General features: G+C 46.5%; 1 protein-coding gene across 1 annotated transcript in view; it reads right to left on the bottom strand.

Annotated features, from left to right (window-relative positions):
• The window catches only part of PTP4A3 (protein tyrosine phosphatase 4A3), a 101,302-nt gene that overhangs the window by 75,152 nt on the left and 3,969 nt on the right, over positions 1-22,181 (bottom strand). The window contains exon 2 of the mRNA XM_081205260.1: positions 4,983-5,105. The gene's annotated coding sequence lies outside the window, so the exon portion shown is untranslated. The remainder of the gene's footprint in view (positions 1-4,982; positions 5,106-22,181) is intronic.

Below are 22,181 nucleotides of genomic sequence, written 5' to 3' on the forward strand. Positions count from 1 at the left end.
CCCGAAGCTACCAGCATGAGTTTGACCAAACTGTGGGAGGCAGTGGAAGACAAGAGTGCCTGGCATCCTCTGGTCCATGGGGTCACGAAGAGCCAGACATGACTAAATGATTAAACAAACAACAGTTGGGTGGAACAATCTGAGTTCCACAGATTAACCACACGCTGTGCGAAGGAGGATATTCTTTTTACCTGTCCCTGAATCTTCAGCATTCGGCTGCCTGGATCTCCCCTGCTTTCTCTTCCCCGAGCCTTATCACTTACCGGCAGATTTGTAGCCGTCTGCATGCTTTCAATCCAGCGCATGAGAGAGAGAGAAAGACTTTCCCTAAGAGTCAGAGGGGGCTGTTTGCGTATCCCTGGCAGACGAACAGCCCTGCTCTTCCAGCTGCAGTGGGAGAGAAGGAGAGCCTACAGGCGTGCGAGAGAAAAGGGGAGGACACCGGTCTAGCGAGATCCTTATCAGAAGGTCATTTGTTTGCCTCTCGCAGGAGCAGCTGTGGGAAAGAGAACGCACCTCCTGCGCACTCAGCCAGCACCGCCAACCGCGACACGGCCTCCCTGCCTCTGGCACCAGGTGCGCGGCTCCAGTTTAGCAGCTTCCTGGCAGGGCAAGAACCTGTTTTGAGGTTCTCCTGCTTCCCCCACCGAGCCACAGAGAGATCGGCACTTTGATCCCAGGCCTGCCAACTGCATCTCGGAGTCTGTGGCAAGCGAGCAGCCAGCCCTGTGGCTGCAGATCCCTGATGAATGGATTTAATCAAGCCCAGTCCTCTTTGGCAGAGCTCGCTGGCACATGGAACGCTGCCTGTTTCGAAAGGCCGGACGCGCATTGCAAACTTGGTTTGGGGAGAGAGATTATATACCATAGAACACCGGTCCGGAAAGACCTACACTGGCTCCCGGTACGTTTCCGAGCATAATTCAAAGTGTTGGTGCTGACCTTGAAAGCCCTAAATGGCCTCGGCCAAGCATAGTTGAAGGAACCCTGACAAGACAGAAGTACTGTTTTGGGGGAACAGGGGGCGGGCAGGTGTTGGGGACTCCCTGGCCCTGAATGGGGTAACTGTGCCCCATTCATTTTGGACTCACAGCTGTCCACGGAGGCGCAGGTCAATTCTGTGTCCAGAGCGGCTGTCTACCAGCTTCATCTGGTATGCAGGATGAGACCCTACCTGCCCATGGACTGTCTCGCCGGAGTGGTGCATGCTCTGGTTATCTCCTGCTTGGACTACTGCAATGTGCTCTACATGGGCCTACCTTTGAAGATGACCCGGAAACTGCAATTAATCCAGAATGTGGCAGCTAGACTGGTGACTGGGAGTGGCTGCCAGGACCATATAACTCCGGTCCTGAGAGATCTTCATTGGCTCCCAGTATGTTTCTGAGCACAATTCAAAGTGTTGGTGCTGACCTTTAAAGCCCTAAACGGCCTCAGTCCTGTATACCTGAAGGAGCGTCTCCACCCTCATCGTTCAGCCTGGACACTGAGGTCCAGCGCCGATGGCCTTCTGGCGGTTCCCTCCCTGAGAGAAGTGTTGTGATGTAGACTGTATGACTATGGAGAAGCTCATTCAGGCACTGATTCAAGAGTAGTACAGGGATCCGAAAATCAACAGTGACTGTTCGAAACTAGTAGACTCCACGCCAAACTGTGTTCAAATGCTGCTTAAAAATAGCAGAGGTCATATCCACTACTAATGTACGTATATGTGAGTTTTGTACATGTATGTGTACAATAAACTACATTGTTTGTTTCATTTAATTTGCAGAAGGGTGTAACTGGGGATGGGCAGAGAAGAAAAGCAAGAGTTGGGGAGGGGAGCAAGAACCCCACCCCCACCATACAACCCCCCCCCCAGTCTCTTAAAAACCCCCAGCGGAAAGGGCCTCCCTTAATCTGCCAGCCACCGAGGCTGTGTGGAAGTATTTAAGATTTAAGCTCTCATAAGGGACACATTTTGCCAACTCTGCTATTCCCCAGCGCTGCTCCAATTTAATGCTGCGCGCACTTTCTCTCCCTGCTTTGGTGCTGCGGCTGCATTTCTGATGTGGTTTAATAGCTTGCTTTGAAATTCAAATCGCCAGCTGAGTCGAGGGGGGTGGTCCCTTGCGTCCCAGGATCCTTCCACAGCTCTGTTACGTGCACTCCAAAATGACGCACAGGAATTTGTGTGTTCCCTTAAGCACGTGTGATGCATTACACACAAACAACGCCACATGCCTGCTTTCAAGTTTTCAATGCATCCCTTCCTTACTGGACCCGTAACGGAATACACAGGAACAGATAAATGGACACAACCTCCATCTTGTTTATTTCTGTTCCGAGCTAAGCAATTTTGCCTTTTGCACACTGTATCGGCAAGTTTCTCAAGACAGCATGGTTTTCTTTGCCCTAGGCTTGGCACAACTATCAGCAGAAAGGCCACATATTTCGAATTGCATTGCCCTGCTCAGTACTTTGCTTGACCCATCTTCTAAAATGGACTCCTTCGGCGATTGCCACTTCTATCCATGTTCCAATTCCATTTTTTAAAACGGAAAATGACAACTTAGTTATTTCTTACGTATCCAACCCACCTTTCCTCCAGAGACCTCAAGATGGTGCATATCATTGTCCCCACTTCATTTTAAACTCACAGCAACCCTGAGAAATGGGCTGGACTGGAAGACAGTGGGTGAGGATTCAAACCCTGGTCTCCCAGGTCTTAGTCCAGCACATTTAAATATTACACCACCCTGGCTCTGGCAGGCTGACGACGTGGACTCTCCAAAATAAAAATTGAAAGAGAAGAACTGCCCGGGGGATCGTTCATAGGAACTTTGTCTAACCTTGCTAAGTTATATTTTCCAGTTCCTGGCAACTGTTGATTTCTGTGTTTCACAATTAAGCTGGTTACAAAAATCAAATCAGTTCAAGCACCCAGGCTGCTGCAGATTCAATAATCTTGTGCGTTGCTCCAATAAAGTTAAGGCTTTTAAAAAAAACACTTGACCAAATGATTTCGGCTTGTATCCACCTCGCAATGCAATTAACACTGGTTCCCACCGAAGTCGTCTTCCTTGCTCCAACTCTGACATTCTTTAGAAAACTAACACACAAGGCAGGGTCCACGAAAGTTAAGGCACGGTTACTAACCCCTAGGAACCAAATATCAAGCCATTTGTTGTGCAGGGGAACAAAATCACGTCGCGCGTTTCTGGCTGATAACCTGGAGAATATTCTGCTCGCCTTAGGCGAGTGACGTAACAATATGGAAGCACTCTTGGGGATTTTGGATGTGTGGGGAACCTACTTCGCCCCAGGGGCCACATTCCCTGATTGAAAACCTTCTGAGGGCCAAATGCCATGGGCAAGGCCGGAGGTAATAGTGCATGGGACAATGAATTGAAGCTTTTTCCTAAGTAGGCTAGTTTCCACAGACTGCAACCACGGAGCTACATCAGAAAAAGAGCAATCTCTGCCCCAAGCGGCATACAAACTGGAATCCTGACACAGAGGGAGCCAGGAAAGGATAAGGGAGGAATAGGAACTGGTTGCAAAGGATGAGTGCAAACCTGTCGTGGGGATGACTTTCAGATCAAGGGCCACATCCCCCCCCCCAGGGGCCAGATGTCAGAGGCAAAATTCAGCACAGCAACGTAGGTCCTGAATGGGGTAACTGTGCCCTTGAAGGACCAGGTGTGCAGCCTGGGAGTCATTTTGGACTCACAGCTGTCCATGGAGGCACAGGTCAATTCTGTGTCTAGGGCAGCTGTTTATCAGCTCCATCTGGTACGCAGGCTGAGACCCTACCTGCCTGCAGACTGTCTCGCCAGAGTGGTGCATGCTCTGGTTATCTCCCGCTTGGACTACTGCAATGCGCTCTGTGTGGGGCTACCTTTGAAGGTGACCCGGAAACTACAACTAATCCAGAATGCGGCAGCTAGACTGGGGACTGGGAGTGGCCGCCGAGACCACATAACACCAGTCTTGAAAGACCTACACTGGCTCCCAGTATGTTTCCAAGCACAATTCAAAGTGTTGGTGCTGACCTTTAAAGCCCTAAATGGCCTCGGTCCAGTATACCTGAAGGAGCGTCTCCACCCCATCATTCAACCCAGACACTGAGGTTGAGTTCTGAGGGCCTTCTGGCAGTTCCCTCGCTGCAAGAAGCCAAGTTACAGGGAAGCAGGCAGAGGGCCTTCTCGGTGGTGGCACCCGCCCTGTGGAATGCCCTCCCACCAGATGGCAAAGAGAAAAATAACTACCAAACTTTTAGAAGACATCTGAAGGCAGGCCTGTTTAGGGAAGCTTTTAATGTTTAATAGGTTATTGTATTTTAGTGTTTTGCTGGAAGCCGCCCAGAGTGGCTGGGGAAACCCAGCCAGATGGGCGGGGTATAAATAAATTATTATTATTATTATTATTATTATTATTATTATTATTATTATTATTATTATTATTATTATTATTATAAAAATCATTTTTCATTGGAGTACTTTCAACACACCCAAGCACCTCTATTCTTTATATGGGGGGGGGGGGGAGAGGGAGGCATGATCAGAGCTCAAGAACACATTCCAGCCAGGTAGAAACATTCAAGGAGGATGTGAAGCCGGAGGATGGCCAGGTACAGAAGCCTAAAGGGCCACATTTGGCCGCTGGGACCCCTGCTTTCGGCCCTTAGGAACATGGCACACCTTCAGGTTGGTAAAAATACCTCCAAACACCAATACACAGGCCACCGCATTTCAAAACTTCCTCCTACTCTAACACCACAGAGTCAAGACAGGAAATGCCCTCAAATCGTTGCCCAGAATGCTGACTGTGGGCTGGACACAAAACGACAAAATGGCAAGCAAAGGAAAGATGTGCAAATGTCAAAACTCCGTCAACACAGGGCATGCGCATAGGAATGGCGTCAGGTGTGCTCCAGAGGCAGCTTGGACCACAACCATGTTGTTTTAATAATATAAATAATAAAAATAAAAGTTACTTACCTAAATCAGCACACGCATCCAAGAAATCTCCCAACAGATTCAAAAGCCGGGAGCAGTAAATTCATCTGCCTCCAACAAATTCCATGCTCAGCAGTTTCCCAGGTCACCATCCAAGCCCCACGCCTGTAAAGATATTGACAACAGGAACAATGATTTATATTATTATTATTATTATGTTTTTATATATGCTGTAAGCTGCCCAGAGTACCTGGGGAAACCCAGCCAGATGGGCGGGGTATACATAAAATAATAATATCTGCTAGGATGGATCTTTAGGATTATCTTTAAAATCCACCTGTGCCCTAACCACCTAACTTGGCTCACTTTTCTGATCTTGCTGTTCTCAAGCACATCACTGCCAGTTACAGACCAAAGTAGATAGTGCACTAGATATTGCCTCTTGCTGCACGAAGCAGCCAAGTCCATTTAAAGGTTAGAAGAATTGGTTAAATTTAACACCTGCAGAAATTCCGGCGTCCCAAACGTAATATTTAAAACTACCATGCTCTTTTTTTTCTTTTTTGGCTGCAAAGATTCTTTAACAAGCTGCGAGGCAAATGCATTCAGCACCATCCTAAGTTAAAATACAGATTTGCAGGGAGAGCCAAATGTACACGGATGGCAGCTGAGAAAGAGACGCACACAACTTTTTAAAAATGGACACGAAAGCTGCCCGAGATTCTATGGCAGACAACAACATAGAACATACTCAAAATTTGCTGTGGATTGCGGATGACACACATAATTTCCTGCAGTTAAGTAAGAAGACTCAAGGCTCTGCTTCACGGCAAAGTTGCTAAGCACAGGAAAACTGTTCAGAGCACACAAGGTTTTGCATGTTACGTTCTATTTTGATATGGGGACTCTTGTCCCTAAGTTTAAGTAGTCGAGCGAGAATCATCCCCATCAGGTTTCTGTTCTGCGGAGCCCATGATCTCACCTTACGTGATGCTATGGTGAAAGCTGGGAAGTCAGATGAGGCAATACTTGCAAAACAACCCACAGCAATATAGCCAAACAGGAAGAGGCTAGATACAAGCAAGAAACACAGACTGCAATTCCTAGCAGAATCAGAGCCCCCTTATTTTACACTTGAAAAGTAAGACTTTAGAGCTATATGGCCCAACTAGACATTTCGTTTTGGGAGCTTCAGCCACTTAGCACCAAGCTTATATATCCGAGTTTCTAACACTGTTGGTTTCTCATTCTAGGTTTGCTGCCTGGTTGCAAGTCACAGTTTACCCGTTCAGACACCAAACTGTTGTTGTTGTTGTTTAGTCGTGTCCGACTCTTCGTGACCCCATGGACCAGAGCACGCCAGGCACTCCTGTCTTCCACTGCCTCCCGCAGTTTGGTCAAACTCATGCTGGTAGCTTCGAGAACACTGTCCAACCATCTCGTCCTCTGTCGTCCCCTTCTCCTTGTGCCCTCCATCTTCCCCAACATCAGGGTCTTTTCCAGGGAGTCTTCTCTTCTCATGAGGTGGCCAAAGTCTTGGAGCCTCAGCTTCAGGATCTGTCCTTCCAGTGAGCACTCAGGGCTGATTTCCTTCAGAATGGAGAGGTTTGATCTTCTTGCAGTCCATGGGACTCTCAAGAGTCTCCTCCAGCACCAGAATTCAAAAGCATCAATTCTTCGGCGATCAGCCTTCTTTATGGTCCAGCTCTCACTTCCATACACTGCTACTGGGAAAACCATAGCTTTAACCATACGGACCTTTGTTGGCAACTTAACAATGGTGTGGACTGATGCCTAGATTGGTTTACTGAACTTGGTCTGCTTCTTTGCATAGCTGCCAACTTTTCCCTTTTCTTGCAAGGAACCCTATTCGGAATAAGGGAATTTCCCTTAAAAAAAGGGAAACGTTGACAGCTATGCTTCTTTGTGAAAGAAAGGGGACAAGATAGGTCTTGCGTCATTGCATCAAGTTATAAGCATTTATTCCTGTCAACGGAACATATCGATTGCTTTAAGACACAAGTCATTTTAAACTTGCAATGGCTTCAGAGGGAGAGTTTGCTTTAATCGCTCACAGGAATCAGTGGTATTTAAATAGCCCTAAAGTCCAGTTGAATTATGGCCATACTCTGTCTCATAGAGAAGCACTGGCCCCCAATCCATCCTGCTATGACTAACTCTCTTTGAAAGCAGTGGAGGCGAACTTTATTTTCAACTAACCTCTATCAATTCAGCCTTTGGGACTTTGTCCTTATTAATCTTTCTTGGACTGAAGCCACTCTTTTGCCAATTGCCAACCCGGCATGTAATAAAGACAACGATTTGTTGACTGACGATTCTGCTTGCTGTCCATGAAAACGTACGGAGACAGACAGAAATCCATTAATTTCATAATTGCACCTTGTCTCTAAACAGATACTTCTCTAGTGCACGACCAAACGTTTTGCATTATGCTCCTACCTTGTGAAAGAGGCATGCTGAGTCAAAACCTGCCCAGGGAGCATGCATATGCAAATACAGTGGTTCTCAAACTTTATTCTCAGGACCACATTTTCAGAATAAAAATCAGCTTGCACCACGCCAAATTTTTTTATTGATAAAAAATGCACTTGAAAACAGAAAAGCAGCAACTCTTAGCAATGCTTGATTTATAACATAGAACACAGTGACTTTATAGTATGATCACGGGACACCCAGAAAGTACAAAACAACGCAGCTACTTAAGAACATGAACTATTTCCAAAATATAATTATAAACGAGTAGCGCTCTGTTTGAAAGGCGATTCTGGTTCACAACCGGGACTGCAATCAGTATCACCTGACACTCTCTGCTCTCATTTTGAAAATAAATATTTCATTCATGAAAAAAAATTTCATTCTGAAAATAAATAAAAAATATGGGCAAGGACCAATTTATGCGCAGCCACGCACGCATGCTGAATCCAAAAGTGACTTTAAAAATGGCAAAAACGCCCCCCAAATAGCCCAGAAAGGTCAAAATAATGTGTAAAAACAGTGCCTAGTGATCCCACAAACCTTTGCAAGTGCAATTGCAGGGGTCCTTGTACTGACCATTGAGGGCTGTGGAGAGTTGGGATTTTGTGCAAGGAAGTTTGGAAGGAGCGACTGTGGCGATGTTGTGCAAGTTGGATTTCAAAGGGGCAGAGGAACCAGAGACCAAATTGCAAACATGCGCTGGATTATGGAGAAAGCTTAGAGTGTTCCAGAAAGACATCTACTTCTGCTTCATTGACCATGCAAAAGCCTTTGATTGTGTCGACCACAGCAAACTATGGCAAGTTCTTAAAGAAATGGGAGTGCCGGGTCACCTATGGACTGCAAGAAGATCAAACCTCTCCATTCTGAAGGAAATCAGCCCGGAGTGCTCACTGGAAGGACAGATCCTGAAGCTGAGGCTCCAAGAATTTGGCCACCTCATGGGAAGAGAAGACTCCCTGGAAAAGACCCTGATGCTGGGAAAGATGGAGGGCACAAGGAGAAGGGGATGACGGAGGACGAGATGGTTGGACAGTGCTCTCAAAGCTACCAGCATGAGTTTGACCAAAGTGCGGGAGGCAGTGGAAGACAGGAGTGCCTGGAATGCTCTGGTCCATGGGGTCATGACACGAGAGTCGGACATGACCAAACAACAACAAACATCTTCCAAGACAATAATGCCCACTTACACCACAAAGAATTCATAACCCACCTACTTTCAGCAGCCAGAAACACCATAGCCAGACACTGGAGAGACCTGTCAGGAGTAAGCCTGGACCAATGGTACAAAATAGTATGGGAAACAGCCCTACTAGAAAAATTAACCAATAAACTGTAACTGACACAGGGAGAAATAGAAGAAGACGCCTTCGCCCCGGTATAGCTCCCCTTTAACACATACACAGCCCAACAAGACAATGGCAATAATCCACTAACAGCATATGGCTAACCTGACCCAAAGCACCCACCCACCCCACATGAAAACAAAGACCACCACAGCCAACTGCAAATGAATAACCACACCCTAGGCCAACCCCAACCTCTCTCACTACCAAAGGAACACAAGTAAACAGCAAAGAACCTGCACAAGCGACCCTGACACCAAACCCTACATATAGTAAGTAAAATAGAAACATCGCCACCCGACCTCATCCCCACTCATCTTTCCCCCTTTTCTTCCCAACGTCTCAACAAATGAAACTGATTTGTATAAATGTTACATGGGGGGGAAATATACGAGAGCGAGAGATTGCACACGCTTTTGTAAAACAAGAAAATCTTTAAGAAAAAAGAAGGCATCCTTTGTATCGCTAGACAAAAAGACGTAGAAAGCACCTCTTGAAACCAGCATCTGTTGCCCCGCTCAGAAGTCTGCAGCTGTCTCTTCAAGGCCCGATAAAAGTGGGAGCTGCGTTCTCGAGTGCCCGGCCAAAGCGTTCCTCCCCTGCTAAGCCGCTACTACTAATCAGTTCAGCTCATTAATGGAGCCTCAGATCTCCCAGGTTTCCCAAGCTTTCCTCCCCGCTGCACAGCAACAAGGACGCAGATTGCAATTAGAAAGTGACGTTGCAAACAGCGTTAAGGCAGCCCTGCGCCTCGATTGAGTGCAGCGGCGCTGCAATGAGAAAAAGCTGCAGAGCGCGGCGTGTTTTTAGTTTAGAGGAGACGAAGAGGTAGCAGGTTTGCGTGTCAACGCCCAAATAAAGACACAGTTCACACACCACTTTTGTTTTGGTTTTTGGCATAATTTGGGCCACAACTTTATTGAATTACAGTATGTGAGTGGTTGTGTAGGCATTGGTTAGCGACTATCTGTTCCCACATAGAGGTAGGAACAGAACTAACAACTGTAAGCCTGCGGAAGTCAGCAAGGGTAAACATTTTTGGGGAGAGACTACAGCTGGGTGCCAGGCTCTCACCTCTCCCCAAATGTTCCCAGGGGCTCTTGCGTGGCCCTAGCCCCTTCCCAGGGATTCGGACAAGAGCATGACGAGCCCCTGGATTCCTTTAATGGAATATTCTTGCAGCAGCAGCATTGGAGGGGTAGGCACAGCCAACCACATCCCCTCCACCAACCAAAATTAACCAATGCCTAACTGCAACCTTGGGACGCGGGAGCCGGCGTACAGTTTCCGGGTCATGTGGCCAGTATGACTAAGCCACTTCTGGCGAACCAGAGCAGCGCACGGAAACGCCGTTTACCTTCCCGCCGGAGCAATCCCTATTTGTCTACTTGCACTTTGACGTGCTTTTGAACTATGTTGGCAGGAGCAGGGACCGAGCAACGGGAGCTCACCCCGTAACAAAGATTCGAACCGCGAACTTCTGATTGGCAAGTCCTAGGCTCTGTGGTTTAACCCACAGCGCCACCCGTGTCCCTCTCTAATTAATAGCTTCTTCTAAATAACACCATGTTTCAGCCTTGTTTTAGAATTTATTTATTTTTTAAGTCACAGCCAGTGTTAGAAACTAGGAGAAAAAAGCTAGGAGCCAAATGGCTTCTGGGTCCTGGGTTTAGGTGCCAAAAAAGAATGCCTAGTCACGCGACGGTAGCACTTTTTATTTTCCCCTAGAAAGTAATGCAAAATGGATTAACCCGTTCCAACCCCTAAAATAGCAATTTAACATGAATTTTACTATTTAACAAGACCATTGATCCAGTGTACTAGATCAGGGGTCTGCAACCCGCGACTCCGGAGCCGCATGTGGCTCTTTTACACCTTTGCCGCGGCTCTGGGACGGATACTAGCGAGGGGAAGAGGCACATTGTGCGCCCCGACACTCCCCACTGTGGCGGGCGCTGTACTGGCTGTGACATCGCATGGGGGCGGTGCGTGCGTTAGTCACGCACCGTCCCGATGTCACCTTCCCGCCCGCTGTCAGATCGCGGCTCCGGAGATATATTTGTTTTAAATGTCGCAATGGTTTTGCGGCTCCCAGGTTTTTTTCCCCTTCAAAAACGGGTCCAAGTGGCTCTTTTTGTCTTAAAGGTTGCAGACCCCTGTACTAGATGTACTACCAGTGTACTGCAGTCACACTATTGATCGATCAGTAGCTGAGCTGGATTCCACAGTCACAAAAACAAAACAAAAAGCCACAAAAACAAACATGCAAAATAAATTGCAAAAACAGACACACCTCAGCATAACACTCGAAACAGAAGCATAGCACTCAAAACGGAGCATATTCAGCTTCCCAAAAAGTTTGCAAACCGGAACGTTTACTTCCGGGTTTGCAGTGTTTGGGTTCCAAGTTGTTCTGTGCCAAGGCGTTTGAGAACCAAGGTACCATTGTATTTGAATTTTCTTCACAAAGCTGAGATGCTCCAGATGTTTTAGACTATAGAACTGCCAAGGGTTGAGCCAGATGACTCCTTGGGTCCCTTCCAACTAAAATTCTTTTTATTCCCATAGGGCTATAGCCCCAAACATCTGGAGGGTGCCAAGTTGGCAAAGGCAGGACGGTACAATGAATTCCGCTCCTCCCCACCCAAACCCGATTTCAAAGACACCTGGAAACAAAGAACAGAGGAGAATTTAGACAGCAAGACAGTAAATTGAAGCTGGTGGTGGACATGAAAAGAGGATGTAAAGAAATCTTATTACCCCCCCCCCCCCAAAAAAAAAGCAATCTTAGAATCATATATTGAAGACGAGAGAGAATCGCAGGACAGGAAGCAAAGTGGGCAGAACTACAAATGAACTGGGAGATTGCAAAACTGTTATGCTTACATGGGGAGAAAAAAGCAATTTGGAGTCTTAAAAAAAGAATAATGCGGAAAGTCTTAATGTCTGAGAACAGATTCAGAGAACTTGTTCCTCTGTCCAGCATTCGCTATCCTCTACCTCCTACGACTGGCTTCCATTTTGCTACGGGAAAATCCAACATCAACTTCAAACAAATTTGGAAAAATAGCACTAAAAAATAAGGGCCATGGGGAAGACGTTGCAATGGGAAAACGAAATGAAAAATCCAAATAGGAAATATGCACAGGTTTGCTCAAATAAGTGTCATCTTTGCAAATAATGCATTTCACTCCAGCTCTACGGCGAGAGCGAGGAAAATTAGCTTCAGGTTATTATGAGGGAGAGTTTGCTAGCGGCACGGGATGGAACAAGCAGAGGGGGAAAGTGGCTTCGAATGTTCTGTCTGATTACATCCAATGATGACATCAATTTTGGAGAGAATGAAGTCTCCATCCTCCCGGCACCCTGGGAGAAACCGCCGTTCCTCCAGCAACAGCAGAAATTAGCAATCGACAGGCTAGAGAGGACCCTGCAGGGTTCAGAAATGAGCTTCCCAAAGGCAGGAATGAAATTGTGACTACATCAAAGGCTTCTAATAGAGGCAGAAGCATGGCCATGGAGCAGAAAATCAGGTGTGGGAGAGGATAACTGAGACAGGGACACAGAAAGCCTGGACAGCTTGGATGGTTAGAGCGTGGTGCTGATGTACAGTGGATGCTCGGGTTGCGAATGTAATCCGTGCAGGGAACACGTTTGCAACCCGCAGAACCCCGTGTGCACACGCACGTTGCAATTCGGTGCTTCTGCGCATAGCGCAATTTAGTGCTTCTGTGCATGCGTGACCGCCGAAGCCCAGAAGTAACCCGTTCCGGTACTTCCAGGTTTCGGCGAGTCCGTAACCCAAAAAACCCACAACCTGATGCATCTGTAACCCGGGGTTTGACTGTACAGTGGTACCTTGGGTTACAGATGCTTCAGGTTACAGACTCCGCTAAGCCAGAAATAGTACCTCGGGTTAAGAACTTTGCTTCAGGATGAGAACAGAAATCGCGCTCTGGTGGCGCGGCAGCAGCGGGAGGCCCCATTAGCTAAAGTGGTGCTTCAGGTTAAGAACAGTTTCAGGCTAAGAACGGACCTCCAGAACGAATTAAGTTCTTAACCCGAGGTACCACTGTACTGCCAAGGTTGCAGGTTTGATCCCCGTATGGGGCAGCTGCGCAGTTTTGCATTGCAAGGGGTTGAGATTTAAGAATTATGCCATAAGGGAAAGCAAGCAATGCCACAATGTCAAAAATCAAGCTTTCTAGTTTAGCCAAGCAGCTCAGCAAAAATCAACACAAGATATTCGAACAGGTTAAATCCAAACTTTTTTTTCAAAGAGGGCCAGATTTGGTGAAGTGAACATGTGTGAGGACCAACCAAAGTCGTTGACCTTTTTTTTAAGGATGCAAGTTGTTGACCTTCTTTTAGGATTTTCCCCCAAAGTTGTTGACCTTTCTTTTTTTGGGATTGAAGTTGTTGACCTTTTAGGATTCCCCCCCCCACGAAATAAACCGCCAAAGGGACCGGATTAAACCGATGGGCAGGCAGGGTTAGGCCCCCGGGCCGGATTTGGAACATGCCTGGGTTAAATGGTGTCATTTAACCCTGCAGGATCCATTAAACGGTGTCATTTAACACTGCAGGATCCAAACCCCTTTGGCAATGTCTTTAAACCCTTTCCCACCGTGGGAACAGTATACAGTGGTGCCCTGCAAGATGAACGCCTCAGAGGACGAAAAACTCGCTAGACAAAGGAGTTTTTCGTTTTCTTAGCTGCTTCGCAAGACGCATTTCCCTATGGGCTTGCTTCGCAAAACGAAGCTTGCCCCGCAAGCTCCGGGGATAGCGGGGAAGTGCAGCGTGTCTTCCGTGCTGTCCCCGGACCTCTTTTGAAGCAAGGGGCGGCGGGGAGAAGATCACTTCTCCCCGTTGCCAGCCCCGCAATCTCCGGGGACAGAGGGGAAGGCGCGCGCACCTTCCCCTCTCTCCCTGGACCGCTTTTGAACCAAGGGGCAGCAACGGGGAGAAGCGATCTTCTCCCCTCCGCCCCTTGCTTCAAAAGAGGGGACAGAGGGGAAGGTGTGCGCACCTTCCCCTCTCTCCCCGGACCCCTTTTGAACCAAGGGGCGGCAACAGGGAGAAGCGATCTTCTCCCCTCCGCCCCTTGCTTCAAAAGAGGGGACAGAGGGGAAGGCGTGCGCACCTTCCCCTCTCTCCCCGGACCCCTTTTGAACCAAGGGGTGGCAACGGGGAGAAGCGATTCTCCCCGCTGCCCCTTCCCTTGCTTTAAACAGGTCCGGGGACAGAGGGGAAAGCGCGCGGCGCTTCCCCTCTGTCCCCGGACGGTCTCCATAGGAACGCATTGATTGATTTTCAATGCATTCCTATGGGAAACCGTGCTTCGCAAGACGAAAAACTCGCAAGAAGAAAAAACTTGCAGAACAAATTAATTTCGTCTTGCGAGGCACCACTGTACCTGCTTTATGAACCTACAGGACCCAAATGGCACTTTAAATGGTGAGATGCAAACATTTGACAAAATAACAGAGCTGTTTTCTAAACATCAGGTGTATAACCAGCATACCCATCTTTGGCGCTGGAGTGAACATGCGAACCATGAGGGCATTGCATCACAGTTTAATGATCTGATGGCTCTGGATGTGGTGGCGCCCGTCACCTGGCAAATTTATTTGCTGATTTTGCAGGTCTTGGGAGATGAAATGCGGAACAGCATGCAGGTAAGCTAGAGAGAGGCGGGGGAAGCATCACCGAACGCTCAGCACTTCTTGCATGGGAACCGATTTTCCAATCGACATGCGCTCTCGCGGAAATGCAGTATCGTTTGCAGATACGGGTGGCGTTTGCGCATCTCAGCATCAAACAAACCCACAGCACCCCGTGCTCAACGAAACCACAGAGATGGGAGGGAGCGAGTTTGTAATGCAAGCCCCTGGCTGATGCAGAAAACCCAGAGCTGGAGCATCCCTCTTGCGGCTCAATGTGAATTAGCCTGATCCTCTATTCCCTTTTCCCTTTCCTCTTCTATGAAGAAACCCTTTCTGGGAGCCCGCATTTAAATTCTTCCCTGGTCTCCTTGCTGGTCCTAGTTGGAACAACTTGGCCAGTTAGCCCTGGTGGTCATTTGATGTCTACTGACTGGTTTTTGTTGTTGTTTTTCCCCAAAACGACCCCTGAATTTTAGAATTTTATTGATATTGATGCTGCACTTTCTGTTATATTTTATGCTGTTTTTAAGTCGCATTTTAATCAATGTTTTATATTTGCTGTTTGGTTACCTTGAGCCTGGTTTTTAAACCGGGAAGGGCAGGGTATACCATATTTTTCGCTCTATGAGGCGCACTTTTCCCCTCCTAAAAAGTATGGGGAAATGTGTGTGCGTCTTATGGAGCGAATGCAGGCTGCGCTGAAGCCAGGAGAGCGAGAGGGATCGGTGCTTTCGCTGTGCAGCAATCCCTCTTGCTGTTCTGACTTCGCTTCGCTGGAGAGGCGCTGGGCAGAGAGGGAAAGAATTTTTTTTTCTTGTTCTCCTCTAAAACTAGCTGCGTCTTATGGTCGGGTGCATCTTATAGAGCGAAAAATACAGTAAATAAATTTTTATTATTATTATTAATGTGTCAAGAGAATCTCTGGCTGTTAACCAGGAGGCTGGTGGGTCGAGCCCACCCAGAGAAAGGCTTTGGGCAGGATTCCTGCATTGCAGGGGGTTGGTCTAGATGACCGCGGGGGTCCCTTCCGACTCTACAACTGCGATTCTGTTATCTCCACCTGATGGCTGCCCTGCCACATCTCTTCCCTCTTCTGTGTGACTTGAGCCTCTATCATCTCTGCTTATTCCCAGGCTTGGTTTTCCAGGAGACGTTTGTGATACAGATGTCACAGCTGTGAAGCCAACTTCCAGGAATGCCATTTCTATCTCCTTAACCCTGGGATTTAAGAGCAGGGCATTGAACACAGAGCCAAGGAGCTCAAAGCGAGCCCCCTAAGCCACAGGCGTTCCTTTCGATGCGCAGACAAGTCTTGTGATTGACACCCAATTCTAGGTCTCCCACGGCGCACATTTGGCACTGAATGCCGTCAGCAGACAGCGCAGGATGTACTACGATACGATCTTTATTGTCGCTGTCCCATACAGAACAACGAAACTGAAAAATCTACATAAGAAAATTCAAAAACCAATAAGCCTGCTATCCCAGCTATCCCAATCTGGTTAGCCTGATAAAACTCTGATACCCCATTTTAAATACAATATACTCCCATAGAGGGGACGCGGGTGGCGCTGTGGGTTAAACCACAGAGCCTAGGACTTGCCGATCAGAAGGTCGGCGGTTCGAATCTCCATGATGGGGTGAGCTCCCGTTGCTCGGTCCCTGCTCCTGCCAACCTAGCAGTTTGAAAGCACGTCAAAGTGCAAGTAGATAAATAGGTACTGTTCCGGTGGGAAGGTAAACGGCGTTTCTGTGCGCTGCTCTGGTTCGCCAGAAGCAGCTTAGTCATGTTGGCCACATGACCCAGAAGCTGTACACCGGCTCCCTCGGCCAGTAAAGCGAGAAGAGCGCTGCAACCCCAGAGTTGGTCATGACTGGACCTAATGGTCAGGGGTCCCCTTTACCTTTTTACTCCCATAGAGACTCCTTACACTCCGTTTAAAACCAAAATCACATTTGGATAGAAACTGTTTCTCAGATGGCTAGTCCTTGTCTTTATAACCCTGGACCTTCTTCCAGAAGACAGAAGCTGAAAGAGATCATTTCCGGGGTGCGCAGTGTCCTGCGCTATCTCTGCAGCTTTCTTATGGCACCTGGAAGCATAGATTTGATCCAAGGTGGGAAGAGTGCACCCAATTATTCTCTCCGCAGTCTTTACAACCCTGGAAAGCATTGTTTTCCCCCTGGCCGTGCAACTCCCAAACCACACACACAGACCGTAAGTTAATACGCTCTCCACAGTACAATGGTAAAATGCCATCAACAGGTCCTTTGAGAGATTGTTTTTCTGGAGGATTCTCAGAAAATATAACCTCTGCTGTGCTCTCTTCATCAGGTCTTTGCTGTGTTCTCCCCAGGTTAGGTCATCTCTCAACTCTATCCCCAGAAATCAAAACATTGAGACCTGTTCCACGCACTTCCCCTCAATAATTACACACAAAGACCTGCGACGGCAATGCTTTTTAAGAAATGAAAAAGCACCCAAAGGGCTTGTAGGAGGTGTACATGCCAGATTCTGCACCTAGGGCTTTAGCGGGTAACATGATTTCACCAAAATGTAGGCGACACCAGGGAATGGAATGCAGTATTTGCAAAATTGGAAGAATTCTCCCCTTTCACTTTAAAAAGAAATGCAAACCTTCCAAACCAGTGTTTCTCAAACCGAGTCTTCAGCTGTTTTTTGAACTACAGTTCCCATCATCCCAGGCCACTTGTCCTGCTAGCTAGGGACGATGGGAGTTGTAGTCCAAAAACAGCTGGACTTTGGACACTGTTCAAGACCAAGAATTAGGAACCTCCAGGTGCTAAGGAGGGCCATAGCTCAGTGGTAGGCTTATCTGCCCTGCAAGCAGACGGTCAAAGGTTCGATCCCCAGCAGCTCCTAACAGAAATCCTCAAGAATCATTGAACTAATGGTATAATAAGGCAGCCCCCCCCAAGCTCCTTAGGAAACTAAGCCTGATGAGGAACGGTTGAGGGAGCTGCGTAAGTTTAGCTTGGGAAAGGAGACTGAGAGGAGATAGGATTTTTGTTGTTTAGTCGTTTAGTCATGTCTGACTCTTCGTGACCCCCTGGACCAGAGCGCGCCAGCACTCCTGTCTTCCACTGCCTCCCCCAGTTTGGTCAAACTCATGCTGGTCGCTTCGAGAACATTGTCCAACCATCTCGTCCTCCGTCGTCCCCTTCTCCTTGTGCCCTCCATCTTTCCCAACATCAGGGTCTTTTCCAGGGAGTCTTCTCCTCTCACGAGGTGGCCAAAGTATTGGAGCCTCAGCTTCATGATCTATCCTTCCAGTGAGCACTCAGGGCTGATTTCCTTCAGAATGGATAGATTTGATCTTCTTGCAGTCCATGGGACTCTCAAGAGTCTCCTCCAGCACCAGAATTCAAAAGCATAGGAGATAGCATAGCCATCTTCAAATCTCTCAAGGCCATGGACAATGTATAGAATCATAGAGTTGGAAGAGACCACAAGGGCCATCGAGTCCAACCCCCTGCCAAGCAGGAAACACCATCAGAGCACTCCTGACATATGGTTGTCAAGCCTCTGCTTAAAGACCTCCAAAGAAGGAGACTCCACCACACTCCTTGGCAGCAAATTCCACTGTCAAACAGCTCTTACTGTCAGGAAGTTCTTCCTAATGTAGCAAGCTAGGCCTGATGGGAGATGGCGTTCAACAAGATCTGCAGGACATGCTCCCTGCTCCCATCAGATGTCAAGGAAATAAACAACTACCTGACTTTTAGAAGACATCTGAAGGCAGCCCTGTTTAGCGAAGTGTTTAAAGTTTGATGTTTTATCAGTTTTTAAATGTTCTGTTGGAAGCTGCCCAGAGTGGCTGGGAAAAACCAGCCAGATGGGCGGGGTATAAATAATAAATTATTATTATTATTATTATTATTATTATTATTATTATTATTATTATTATTCCTATTCTAGACCGACTGTGAAGAACGTTTGAAAGCATGCAAGAAATGTGTGCTAAGGACGAAAGAAGAATGGCAGATAAAATTAATGGATTATGCAGAATTGGACAAAATGACAGGAAGGATTTGAAACCTGCGGGACCAGAGATTCACAGAAGATTGGAAAAAGTATATGAACTATCTGAAGAGCAATTGTAATCAACAAATTACGCTAGCATGGACAAGAAGTTTTGCAAGGAGAAATATGTGAAATGTTACAAAATAGATAATGAATAAAGATGTAAGTTATGAGATTTAAATGTAATAAGGAAAAAAAGAAATGTATACTAAGAGATTAGATTGGAAAATTTTCAGACAGGATTGATGGAAGTCTAAAAAACTGTAAAGATTTAAAAGCATGTTTAATTACTGTTAAAAATGGTATGTTAAAAAACTATTAAATATATATATATAAAAATGTGTGCTAAGGACTCAGAAGTCAGAGCAGGCGACTAAATCAGACGAGGAGAGACCAACAGTTCCTAGCCTTTTGCCACATTTACTAAAAGCATGTCAACTGTGCAACCCAAAATGCTTTCACTGTTATCTTGCGATGCTTGTGCATAAATCTCCCTCTGCACACCCAGCGTCCAAATCAACCCCCTTCTCCAGTTTTGGTGACGTGGGCTTTTGGCGATCTCTCTAGACAAACTAGGCTTGCATGGGCAAATTTCCTGATGCCCTAGAGAGTAATCCAACTCGGCGTGTTTGTTTTACTTCTATTTAGTAAACAAAGCTCAAAACTTTGCAGTGGCGAAGCTTGCCAGATATTGCAGTAGCAGCTGCTGGCACCCACTCATTGCTCCTAACGAACTTAAGAAATGGAAAACCTTGCACAGAAAAATGAAAGCCCTGGAAAATTTCCTGATCCTAATCTGGAGCTGGAAATGGGGCAGTGTTAGAAACTCAGGCATATAAGATAATCGCCAAATGGCAGCTTAAACCTACATTATAGTCGCCACCACAGAAAGTCTAGGCAGCCTGTCCCCCCCCCACTCCAATGGGATTTATTAATATTATTCATTACATTTCTATTCCACTATATAAAGAAAATCTCAAAGTGGTTCACAACACATTAAACCAGCAAATAAAACGATCCAGAGTAAAACGAATTCGGGCTTCAAGGAGAGTATTTCAAGCCCTTCTCTTAAGTGGCAATTGGCTTTCCCTGTATTTATTTGCCTACTTGATTTGTAGAGCTGCCCCATAGCAAATGTCTTCTAGGAAGCCGGTGGGGTGTAGTGGTTAAGAGAGCCAGACTACGCACTGGGAGATCAGGGTTCAAACCCCCACTCCATTGCGAACCTCACTGGGTGACTCTGGAATCAGTCGCAGCCTTTTAACCCGCCCTGCCTGGTTGTTATAGGGATCAACTTTGGGGGGGGGGGCGTGACCCATGTAGTCCCTGGAAATAAAGGTAGGATTTAAATGCAATGAATAAGCTCTTCTTCTGTTGTTGTTTTTTTAAATGATATTGAAAAAAGAATTTTTAAAATCACAGAGAAAAGAAAAAGACAAAATTACAGAAAAAAAGAAGACAAAAACAGAAATAAAAAATAAAAAATAAAACCATCGTTTCCACATTCTCCACTTTCTTTACCTTCTTTCCATGACCTCCTCCTCCTCCCATCTCTTGTATCTTGATTGATAATTGTCACAGCAAATCCTTTCCATAATTCGTAATATTCTGTCAATACATTACCTTGCTCTATTTTCATCTTATCTTATATTAAACCGTAAAACTTAAAATTTAAATCTTATTTATACCAGCTTTTCATAACCATTACCTTTTTACCTAATTCTTACAAGAGCCTAGTAGAATCATAGAATCATAGAGTTGGAATAGACCACAAGGGCCATCGAGTCCAACCCCCTGCCAAGCAGGAAACACCATCAGAGCACTCCTGACATATGGTTGTCAAGCCTCTGCTTAAAGACCTCCAAAGTAGGAGACTCCACCACACTCCTTGGCAGCAAATTCCACTGTCGAACAGCTCTTACTGTCAGGAAGTTCTTCCTAATGTTTAGGTGGAATCTTCTTTCTTGTAGTTTGGATCCATTGCTCCGTGTCCGCTTCTCTGGAGCAGCAGAAAACAACCTTTCTCCCTCCTCTATGTGACATCCTTTTATATATTTGAACATGGCTATCATATCACCCCTTAACCTCCTCTTCTCCAGGCTAAACATGCCCAGCTCCCTTAGCCGTTCCTCATAAGGCATCGTTTCCAGGCCTTTGACCATTTTGGTTGCCCTCCTCTGGACACGTTCCAGTTTGTCAGTGTCCTTCTTGAATTGTGGTGCCCAGAACTGGACACAGTACTCCAGGTGTGGTCTGACCAGAGCAGAATACAGTGGCACTATTACTTCCCTTGATCTAGATGCTATACTCCTATTGATGCAGCCCAGAATTGCATTGGCTTTTTTAGCTGCCGCGTCACACTGTTGGCTCATGTCAAGTTTGTGGTCAACCAAGACTCCTAGATCCTTTTCACATGTACTGCTCTCAAGCCAGGTGTCACCCATCTTGTATTTGTGCCTCTCATTTTTTTTTGCCCAAGTGCAATACTTTACATTTCTCCCTGTTAAAATTCATTTTGTTTGTTTTTGCCCAGTTCTCTAATCTGTCAAGGTCGTTTTGAAGTGTGATCCTGTCCTCTGGGGTGTTAGCCACCCCTCCCAGTTTGGTGTCATCTGCAAATTTGATCAGGATGCCCTTGAGTCCATCATGCAAGTCGTTGATAAAGATGTTAAATAAGACCGGGCCCAAGACAGAACCCTGTGGCACCCCACTAGTCACTCTTCTCCAGGATGAAGAGGAACCATTGATGAGCACCCTTTGGGTTCGGTCAGTCAGCCAGTTACAAATCCACTGAGTGGTAGCAGAGTCAAGACCGCATTTTACCAGCTTCTTTACAAGAATATCATGGGGCACCTTGTCAAATGCCTTACTGAAATCAAGGTAGGCTATATCCACTGAGTTCCCTTCATCTACCAGGCTTGTAATTCTGTCAAAAAATGAGATCAGGTTAGTCTGACATGACTTATTTTTCAGAAATCCATGTTGACTATTGGTGATCACAGCATTCCTTTCTAGGTGCTCACAGACTGTTTGCTTAATGATCTGCTCCAGAATCTTCCCTGCTATTGATGTCAGACTGACTGGGCGGTAATTATTTGGGTCCTCTCTTTTCCCCTTTTTGAAAATAGGGACAACATTTGCCCTCCTCCAGTCTGCCGGGACTTCGCCTGTTCTCCAGGATTTCTCGAAGATGACTGCCAGTGGTTCTGAGATCACATCTGCCAGTTCTTTTAATACTCTTGGATGCAGTTCATCTGGCCCTGGAGACTTGAATACATCTAAACTAGCCAAATATTCTTGTACTGTCTCCTTAGTTATTCTGGGCTGTGTTTCCTTTGCTGAATCATTTGCTCCAAATTCTTCAGGTCGGGCATTGTTTTCTTTATCGGAGAAGACTGAGGCAAAGAAGGCATTGAGGAGTTCAGCCCTTTCTGTGTCCCCTGTTTGCATTTCACCATCTTCTCCTCTGAGTGACCCCACTGTTTCTTTGTTCTTCCTTTTGCTACGAACATACCCATAAAAGCCTTTTTTGTTGCTTTTAACCTCTCTAGCGAGCCTGAGTTCATTCTGTGCTTTAGCTTTTCTGACTTTGTGTCTACACGTGCTGGCTATTTGTTTGAATTCCTCTTTGGTGGTTTCCCCCCTTTTCCATTTTTTGTACACATCCTTTTTTAATCTTAACTCA

This window comes from Podarcis bocagei (genome assembly GCF_964188305.1).
Source record: "Podarcis bocagei genome assembly, chromosome: 8".
Lineage (NCBI taxonomy): Eukaryota > Metazoa > Chordata > Lepidosauria > Squamata > Lacertidae > Podarcis > Podarcis bocagei.